The 10,919-nt window shown below is 45.5% G+C and overlaps 1 pseudogene; it reads right to left on the bottom strand.

Moving 5' to 3' along the window:
* Positions 1-1,286: 1,286 nt before the first annotated feature.
* LOC116910352 lies at positions 1,287-7,563 on the bottom strand (annotated as a pseudogene).
* Positions 7,564-10,919: the final 3,356 nt, after the last annotated feature.

Genomic DNA, 10,919 nt, shown 5'->3' with positions numbered 1-10,919 from the left:
GACAGATTCTATGTGTGGTTGATGGAACACTGTCGGAGTTAATTCAGTTCCAGTCACTGACATCATAGACATTTCTCTTATTTCTTATACTACCTGACGTCTTTCCAAAGAAATAACATGGATTTTTCTTTGTCACAGATATTTGATTTTTGTTAGTTTTCAATTGAATTAATTAAAAATTTGATACAGTCTCTCTCTATGGCAGGTTGATTTCTAAGGCTTGATCAAGTGCTAGAGATATATGAAAATGTGCTCGGGTGCTCACTGCCACATGCGTGTACATCCCCACGTGTGTATGTTCTCCACAACCATATGAACACTCACACAATCGCTCACACTCTCACACACACACACATAATTGCTCACACTCACACACACTCAAACACATACACATACTCATGCACAATCACACACTCACACATAAGCATGTGCTCACACACTCACACATGTGCATGTACATACACATACAAATACATGTACACACACTAACACATACTTACCCTGACACACACACATATACACAATCACACACACATAAACACACTCACACACACTCACACATACACATACCCACACTCACACACATACACACACCCACATACATTCTCTCACACACACACTCACATGCATTGAAACACATACACACACTTCACACATAAGCATGTGCTCACACACTCACACATGTGCACACACATACACATACAAATACATGTACACACACCCACACATACACATACCCACACTCACACATATACCCAATCACACACACATAAACACACTCACACACATTCACACATACCCATACCCACACTCACACACATATACACACCCACGCATACTCACACACACATGCATACACTCATACATACTCACACACATATTCACATACTTACACACACACACACACTCCCACATACTCTCACACACACACACACATACACACACTCACCTATACACACATTTGATCCACACAGAATTATCTGCTCCCTAGAACCTTTCTTCACCACTACTGCATCATTTTCCCATCAAGTGTCTTTGATTAATATTGAGTGGAAAGTACAGATCCGAGGAGAAATCTTCTCTATAACAACAGAAACATGGAAGTTAACTTTTAGAAAGAAGCAAATAATCACATTTGTGGAGAAGAGCTCGTCTACATGCTTCAGTTTGAGAAGGAGAGTGTTAATGAGGACAGAATGTCTGGGAGGAAAGAAGACAAAGAAGGAGGCCATGAGGGTCAAGCCCAGGCTAACAGTGTAAAATGACCCTGGCCTCCTGGCTGCCGCTCAGTTTGGAATATGATGAGCCACAAACCAAGCTTGAGAGCTGTCCATCTCCAGGCTGAGATTAAGGTTGCCTTGGAGGAGACACAGGAATTCAGGATTGGGAACTGGGCGAAGCAGGTGTTTATCCTGATGCTCTGAGAAGGAGCTTGGTGCAACTGTTCCCTTCCTCCCAGAGTGATTAGCAGAACAAAGATGGAACCAGTGTGTGTGTGGGGGGGGGGGTGGGTGTGTGTGTGTGTGTATCTGCTAACCCAAGATTCTCTTAAAAGCAGGGCTCACATTTTGTGTGTTCTTAGTGCCTTGTTCACGATAGCCATGGTAAATGAAACTATACACTTGAAAGCCTGCTTCACAGACTGGAAAAACTAGTAACTTATTACTGTGTTACCAAAAGTCTGCTGAGGTATATACTCCACAAAGTCATAGGTCCAGGCTTCTGCTGTTTTCCTGTTCTGTGCACTCCCAAGAGCTGACTTCGTCTGCACATCTAAGGTAGTCATTACTGCAAGAGTGAGAGAGAGGGGTAGGAAGTGGACGGCAAGAGCTCTCCCCAGGTGTGGGGCCGATTCAAATTCACAGACCCATGTCAGGGCACAGAAACAAACAGAGCCACAGAAACAAGTGAGGTGCTATGGGGAAAAGAGGAAACTCAGAAGACAAAGGTCTTCTGGAGTCTCTTGCCAAGCTCTGCCCTGAGATGAGAAGCAAAAAATCCAAAAAGAGGAACAACATTCAGCTACCAGAAGAGGAAGTTTGTAGACACATCCAGTGCTGATCACTGCAACTCCACAGGGAGAGACGCATCTGGGAGGTGCCTAGTAGGGCTTTTCTGGACATGTGGCACCTCCTTGTGTCTCGTCAGGGCCTTCTGTTGTGATCAGGGCCTCTCTCAGGAGCAGGATGGAGGAAGGTCCCTCTTAGGGAGAGGAGGGAGTGCCAGGAGCAGATGCCTACTCTGGGCTGAATGGAGGACTGGATAAACAGAAGGGAGGAAGGAAGGGAACACCATCCCTCATCCCTCTCTGCTTTCTACCATGGAGGCAATGTGAGCAGACACCTCACAGCCCACCCCCTGCCTTTCTACCACAGTGGACTGAATCTCTTTAAACCATGAGCCAAAATAAACCTGTCTCTCCTTAAGTGGTCTTTGTCTTGTTATTAATCAGACTAATGAGAAAAAAGAACTGGCATACGGTCTCTGGAAAGAGGAAGGAATGCTGGCATTGCTGGTAAAGGCCTTTAATCCCAATGCTGGGGGAGGCAGAGGCAGGGGGATCTCTGCGGGTTTGAGGCCAACCTGATCTACAAAGTAAGTTCCAAAATGGCCGAGAATACACACAGTTACCTTATATTGAAAAGAAAAATAAAGCAAAATATACAACAATAACAACAACAACAACAATCCACCAAAACAAACAAAAAAATAAAAAAAGAGAGAGAGAAAAAAACCAGACACACAGGCTGTCAGTGATTTCATAGGTTATAGTGCACCTGTAAGGTTTGTCAACTTGTAACAAACTAGAGAACTCTGGAAGAAAGAACCCTTATTGAGCACTTTCTTCTATCAGGTTGACATGGTGGGCACATAAGTAAGGAACAATTCTTGATTGTGAATTGATGGAAGGGTGTGATGCCATCCCTGGACAGGTGGTCCTGGCTTCTATAAGAAAGCAGGCTGAACAAACCAGGGAGAACAAGTCAGTGAGCAGTGCCTCTCCATGGCCTCTGCTTCAGTTCCTGCTCCCAGGTTCCTGCTGAGCTCCCGAGCACTTCCTTCAAAATAGACTGTGCCATAGAAGCATCAGCCAAATTATACCTCTCCTCCCAGCACGTTGGCTTTGGTCACGGTTTTATCCCAAACAAAGTTACACATGAGGACAAACAGACAGATGGGTGAATGGACCAGACAGACAGACAAATAGAGAGACCAGTTTATCTCACCCCTAGGCTCAAACACAGATTGGCTTATCACTGTTTGTGTCCCACCCGGCCTCTTGACCTCATGATCCAGCCTCAGCCTGAATCTTGGTCCCCCTCCTCCACATCCTCTTTACTGGTCACTATGGTTAGCCTCAAAAATGCTAGCACCAAGTTCTCATTACATGGTCTATTTAAAATTAATTTTTAATTTAATTTTGGCTTTCCTTTTTCGAGACAGAGTGTGGGGCAGTGGATGGTGTCAACGGAAAGAACTGGTAAGGCTGTAGCAAATTCAGAAATGCAATAAATCTTATAATTGAGAACAGTGGGGGTTCCAACTAGACCCAATCAGTTTCCTGTCCTGGAGCATGTGACCATGACACCCCACTAAGAGGACCATAACAAGCAGTCAGGTAGGATAAAAACCTGGAGGTCTCCATGATAAAGAGGTATCTACATAGGCCCAGAGTGTTTAACCATTGAGACTCCCTTCCTGGGCATCCCTTCCTTGAGACAGGATCATTTGGGACTCAATATGTAGACCAGCATGGCCTCAAACTCAGAGATCTGCCTACTTCTGCCTCCCTATGCTGGGATAAATGTGTGCACCACTATGCCTAACACATTAATTCTTTTCTAAGGAAAGATGATGTGGGGAGAAAAGAAATGGCTCCACTTTAAAACTTGCTTCCTTCAGAGTGTACTCATTACTGCCTGGTGTGCAATAAGCTGAAAAACTTTGGCTTTGCATATTTGGTCTAGTTTAATTTTTAAGAGGCATTTATGTATATCTGTATGGGTGGTCTATTGAGGCTATGCATACCATGTACTTGCAGTGCCCATTGAGGCCTGAAGAGGGCCTCAGATTCTCTTGAACTGGAGTTGCAGATGGTTGCGAGCGACCATGTAGATGCTAGGAACAAAATGCAGTCCTCTAGAAGAGCAGCCAGTGCTCTTAATCACTGAGCCATCTCTGCAGCTCCAATTTTGTCTATTTCCTTTGTTGTAGTTGTTTAAAGCAGGACATAGACCTGAGCCCTATTACTGAATCTTGCCCAGAATTAAAGTTTCTGCAGCAGGGTTGGGGATTTAGCTCAGTGGTAGAGCGCTTGCCTAGTAAGCACAAGGCCCCGGGTTCGGTCCCCAGCTCCGGAAAAAAAAAAAAGAATAAAGTTTCTGCAGCTTCCTTTATTTTATTTTAACGGGTGGAGGTCTCAGGATGAGCCTTTAGCTCCGTGACTGAGTACTTGACTGGCACACGTGAGATTCTGAGTTCAATTCTCAGATCTGCAGGACTCAGAATATCTGAGACGCACATAAAGGAGACAAGGCTTCCCCAGCTCTGTCCCTATCTCAGTAGATAATAGGACACATAGAGCTGACTCAGCTCATTTTCCTAGTAAGAGATAGATTTACAAGGCGCTGTGATCCTTCCCCAGGATTTTCTGGAAATTTTCTCTTACCTGGCTCAATGCCCACACGAACTTTAAACAGGGGATCATATCCAGGTTTCATAATTCCACACCAGTAAATGCCAGCATCGCTCATCCTCAGGTCCTCCATGGTCACTGTGAAGATGAAGTGTTGTCTGGTTGTCCCTGATGGACACACGGTTCTCCTTCACCAACCACTCTGATGCATCGGTTTCAACGAGAATCTCACAGGTTCTCCAACTCAGGTCCTCGGCACCAGTACTTCCTGTAATCCTTCCAGCATGAGGCATATTGGCACTGCACTGTCAGGGAGCCCTGCTCCTGACCGCTCACCTCCTCTGGACCTGTGACTGGATCCTGAGCAGTGGAGCAGCCTGGAAAACACAAAATCACAGATCGCTGATCTCCTACTCCCCAGGTGGGATAAGACCCCCGACCTAAGTCAGTTTCAAGATGCCCCTGAGTGGGACACTGAGGTGCAGATCGATGCCAAAGCAATAGGTTTATTTTCTGGTGCATTGGGATCGACCCTCAATTAGTCCCTCAATACAAGTGACTAGAAGTTGAACCCCAATGGCTATAACAAGCAGTTTTTATACTTTTTAGGGGTTTAGGTTACCTCAACAAGGTTACAGTTCGGACTTATTGATTAAGCATATTGACCTTTAAAACTCTTGGCTAGCAAGCATGGGTAGATCATGACATGCATTTAATCTGTATGGAACTTTATAGGGGGTTAGGTGCATATCAGTCAGTACATTCCAAGAATTGTGGCTGGAAAAAGGAAATTGGCTTGGCCTTGACCTGAGGTCCATGGGTGTGAGGCTGGTGAAAGCCCCTAGGGTCCTTCAGTGGAACTCTACTATGTCAGTAGACTTCATGAGCTCAATAATAACCCGTGATCAGCTTCCCTTTTCCCAAGACAGATCACCATAGTTTTCCTACTGGCTGAAGCATCAAAATTAAAAAAATAAATAAATACATAAATAAATAAATAAATAAATGAAAGAACGAAAAAAGAAAAAAGGTTGAAGACACCAGATATAGCTCTCAGAAGATAAAATGGTGACAATGACCAATCATGGCTGGAGTGGAGGAAGTGTCAGAAGGCCATGTCCACTAGACATGATTCTGCCTTTCTTTAGGTACCCATTACCTCATGAGGTTCATCTGAAGAATCCACATCCCATGGCCACACAGAAGCCACTTGTGGTAGTCTTGGCAGTCTCTTGGATGAATGCCTTGGAGGCTGACTGAAAGGACACCAACCATTCAGATTTCCCTATGGTGCAGAGCCCACAGCACACAGACCCTCTGCTGTCCTTCAGATCCATGGAATCTGAGTCCAGAGCTCCTGGTAAGGACTGAGGATGCAGCACCATTGGTGCGGTGCTGACACAGCGTGCACAGCAGCGTCCATCAGATACCGCTGTAACCAAAAGGATGCAGGAGTCTCTGGACAGATGGTTCAGTGGTAAATCATGTTCTTTAAGGCTCTTACACAGGCTGTGAGTTCAATTCCCAGCAACAACATGGTGGCTTACAACCATCAAATGGGATCTGGTAACCTCTTCCGGTATGTATGAATTATATATACATAATTTTAAAAGAAAGAAAACCATAAACAAATTTCTTCAGGCTATTGCCTTGAACACAAACACCACCAAGAACAAAGTATGTCCCTAGTGCCACAGGTAAGAAAACAAAAATTGCTGAATGTACTTATTTTAAACCAAAAGGACTCCACCAACAGCATGGAGAGCCAGACTGCAGTATGTGAGAAAATCTGTTCAGACATTGTGTCTGACAGATGAAAAGCCAGGTGAGGTGGGGTGGGGTGTCTGTAACCCTAAAGGCAGGAGGGTTGTGCAGATCACTGACCAGACACACTGAACCTGTGAGGTCCATGCACACTGGGACTCCATGTCTACACAAACAAGGTGGAGAGTGATGAAGATGCTAAGTGCCAATCTGTGGCCTCCACATGTGTGTGTGCACCCATGCGTGCATCTGAAAGCACATGTATGCACACACAGAAAGACAGACACACAAACATTTACACATACATACACCACACAGACACATTTTTTTCCTCAAAGGAACAAAAGTTAACCTCAAAGAAGCAGAGAACAGAACAGTGGTTATCAGCCTGGGCAGGTTGTAGGGAAGAAGGGAGAGGGCTGACTGCATAGAGGGAGAGGTGTTGGGACAGAGGTGTCTGCCATTTGACAAGAATAACAACTTTTAGAGTTGTATGAGACTGATAAAAACTATGGTTGACAGTAGATTATTTCAAATTACCTCCTAGAGAAGATTTCACAGACTTGACAAATGGCTATGATGAAAGCCCAGCCCCTGCTCTGATCCTTACCTCCTGTACCCATGTGCAGATGCCATATTGTACCCCATCACGTTTTCCCTCAAATCAGTCAGCCTACCTCTGCTTTCTGAGTGCTGGCATTAAAATCATTCAGCACCACAGCCAGCCCCTGTGAGTATTGATTACTGTGTCAATTATAAATCACAATGTAACTGGAGTTGGAACTGCAGCCTAGAAATCTCAACTGTCAAAGTGTGGAACCTGGAAGGTCACAAGTTCAGGGTCATCCTAGGCTGCGTGTGCCATACATAAAGCTAAAAATACATTTGTAAAAGAATCAGTTCATCTACTCATTCATCGGCTTTTATGGAAGGTGTGGTTTTTGTTTTTGTTTTTGTTTTTTTATTTCGTTTTGGTTTTGGTCTTGGTTTTTCTGCAATACCCACAGAATCCCTGGGAGTTCGCAGCTGGTGAGTGAATCAGCCGGTTTTCCCTAACCCCAGACCGACCCTCTGTGTCACCCTCACCACAGACATGGGAGCTTCAGTAGCCCCTGCTCCTTACCTGGGAGGAGGAGGAAGAGCAGAGCAGAGAACTGCCACATGGTGTGGTCCCCTCTCCTGTCCTTGGAGGTGACAGATGCCAGCAGCCTGCAAGGACTTGAAGCTCAAGGTGAGTTTCCTTTCGGTCTCTCTCTTCCACTTCTCTCATTAACTTCCTTGACAGAACTTCTCAGTTTTGCATACGGGAAGAAAGATGATGTCAGTCTTTGAGAAGACCGAGTCACGGCATGGGAGGTCCAGCCAGGTGAACAGGAACTTCCTCTAATGAATGGACGCAATGCTAGACCTCAGCGTGAAAGGCAGGTAGGGTTCACAAGGAGAGATGCAGAGAGACAAAAAATGGTATCCAGCAAACCCTTCACTCAGGAGGTTACTGGGTTGCAGGGGATTATGGGAGAGGAGAGCAACCAAAGGCAGGCTGGCTGCAGTAACAAGAGAGCACAAGGTAGCACAGGCTAAGCCCATGGCAGTAGCTTAGGCAAAGCCCAGGATGGCAAAGGGTGTTGCTAAGGCTCAGCCTGGGGCAGCACTGCTATAGACCTCAGAGCAGGGATTTTTCTGGCCAGGGACATCTGTCACAGTGGCTACTAGGGCCACAGGCATTGGCAAGGCTTCATGTAGCTCAAGCTGGCCTTGAACTTCTGATCTTCCTTTTTCCAACATCAAATGCTGTGGTTAAAGGCATTTCCTATCATGCTTGGTTTTATGAGCATCTGAAGAGTGAATGCAAGGTTTCACGAATGCTAGGCAAGCCTTCTACCCACCGATTTGAATCCACAAACCCTTGCTCTGTTCCTGGAAGGCAGAGTTTTGCTGTGCAGCCCACGCTGGCTTCAAGTTCGCCCCCTCCCTTGTCAGCCTCCCAAGTTGTGGGAATCTGCAGTTGGCTTAAATCCAGAGGAACAATTGCAAGTGTGAAAAAACGTAGGTACACTGTACTCTCTGGTATCAAGGTTTTCATGGGAGGAAGTTTATAAACACACACAGAAACATGCAAACACACACACACACACAGAGGCACACACACACAGGCTCAGAGGCATACACAAGAATACATGTATGCACACCACACACACACTCCACAAACCATACACATACATACCACAGACATATACATACATATATCAACACATACACCACATACACATACACACACATAACCCAGAATGCATGAATACACACATACCACACAGATATACATACAAACCCCACACACATAAACACACATACACCACATATACAGAAACATACACAAGCACCCTCATCCCCACCACAGACACAAAACCCACCACCCTCCTACACATTCTCACCACAAAAAATACCATTTACTGATAATCTTTTCCTTTTTGTGTGGTACTGGTATCAATCCCAGGGTTCTGTGCATGGTAGACAGGCATGCTGCCATTGAGCCACAACTCCAGTCTACGGACACCATTTAAAGTAAAAATAAGGGGCTGGTTCAGTGGTTAAGAGCATTTGCTTCTTCTTCCAGAAAACCCAAGTTCTAGTCCCAGCACACACACGAGGTAGCACAGAAATCACCTGTAGATCTAGGGATTTCTGAAGCTCTGATCTCACACAGACAAACCATTGAAAGAAAAAAATAAAATGGAGGCTTAAGTCTTATATCATAGTTAAATAAACATAAGGAGGTAGAGAGGTGGTTTATGGGTAAGAGTCACCTCTGACCTTCATGAAGAACTGCATTCACATGCACATAGCCACAGAGTCACACACACACACACACACACACACACACAAACACACACAAATTATAATAAAATACAAGGACTGGAGAGACAGCTCAGTGATCAGAGGACCCAAGTTTGTCTCCAAATAACCACACGAGACGGCTCAGCATCATCTGTGACTTCAGCTCTGCACTTTATTCCATTAGCCAGGGCACTGCACACACACACACACACACACACACAGACACACACAAACACACAACACAATTAAAATAAAACTTGTTTTAAAAAAAAAAATAAATATATATTGTATTAAAATCAAATTTAACAAACATACAAACAAGTTTCAAAGAGGAATTCATTTATTAAAGAACATTTTATTCTTTGCTTTAAATATTATTTATTATGCGTGTTGTGTGGGATGTGTTTGTGACTGTGGGCACAGTGCAGCCTGCACATGGGAGTCTGAGGACAGCTCATGGGACTTGGATCTCTCCTTCCACCCTAAGTCCTGGGCACTGACCTCAGGTGACCAGGATTTCACCACAAGGCTGATCCATCCCACCCACCCTTAGAAGATATTTTCAAAGTCCCAAGTCATTGTGCTTACAGTCCATGCTCATAGATAAGGAAGTTATCCTAACGGTGCACTGGAGGCTCTGTGCTGCCTGGGTTTAATGTCCAATTGGCCCAAGCTATGGTCACCTGAGGGAAGGAAACCTCAGCTGAGAAACAGCTCCATGCAGGCAGAGTGGTACAGACATTTGATGCCCACACTAGGGAGGCAGAGGCAGGGGGATCTCTGTGAGTTCCAGGACAGCAAGGCACCATGACTACATACAGAGACAGACTTCCTGTTTCAGCTCTGGGCTGGTGGCACTGGGTTCTATAAGAAAGCAGGCTGAGCAAGCCATGAGGAGAGGAACAGTAAGTGGCCGCCCTCCATGGCCTCTGCATCAGCTCCTGCCTCGGGGTTCCTGCCCTGTCTGTCTTCTGTTTTGACTGCTTTTGATGCTGGACTGAGATATGGAAGAGACAACAGAATAAACCTTTTCTTCCCCAAGTTGCTTTTGGTTGTGGTTGGTGTTTCTTCACGGCAACAGAACCCTGCCTGAGACATGGGCTCTCACTCAAAGTCCCAACACAGGCTTTTCAGAAAACCTTTCCTTTTATAAAACTTTGTGCTGTTTTTCATGTGTGTGTGTGCGTGCATGCGTGCATGTGTGTGTGTGTGTGTGTGTGTGTGTGTGTCTGTCTGTCTCTCTGTCTGTCTGTCTGTGCACCTTATAAGATCAGGACTTATAGCAGCCAGAAGGAGGCATTAATCCCTTGACCTGGGCTATGAGACACCCAGGCTGGGTGCTAAGAAGTGAACTCAGTGTCTCTGACAGAGCAGCCGCTGCTCTCAGTGGAGCCATCTCTCTAGCCCAAATTTGATTTTCCTTTTAGGAACTCGATTGTCTTTCCCAAGATGGGAACAGCAGAGGACCTGACCAGTGTTGATGAAGACTCATCCACACCTAAGAAGAGAGCAGAGACACCAAGACTTAAGAGTAGAGCTCTACCTACAAGACCACGGTGTACCAGTGTGACCCACGCTGGCTCAGTGGGTGACGACGCTCCGCAAGCCTGGTGACCTGAATTCAGTGTCTGTACCTCATGTGACTGTGGAAGGAGGGAATTGATTCCACGAAGGTCTGCCCTGA

The sequence above is a fragment of the Rattus rattus genome, chromosome 9 (assembly GCF_011064425.1).
Source record: "Rattus rattus isolate New Zealand chromosome 9, Rrattus_CSIRO_v1, whole genome shotgun sequence".
NCBI classification, from domain to species: domain Eukaryota; kingdom Metazoa; phylum Chordata; class Mammalia; order Rodentia; family Muridae; genus Rattus; species Rattus rattus.
This window is presented reverse-complemented; position numbering and strand designations above follow the sequence as displayed.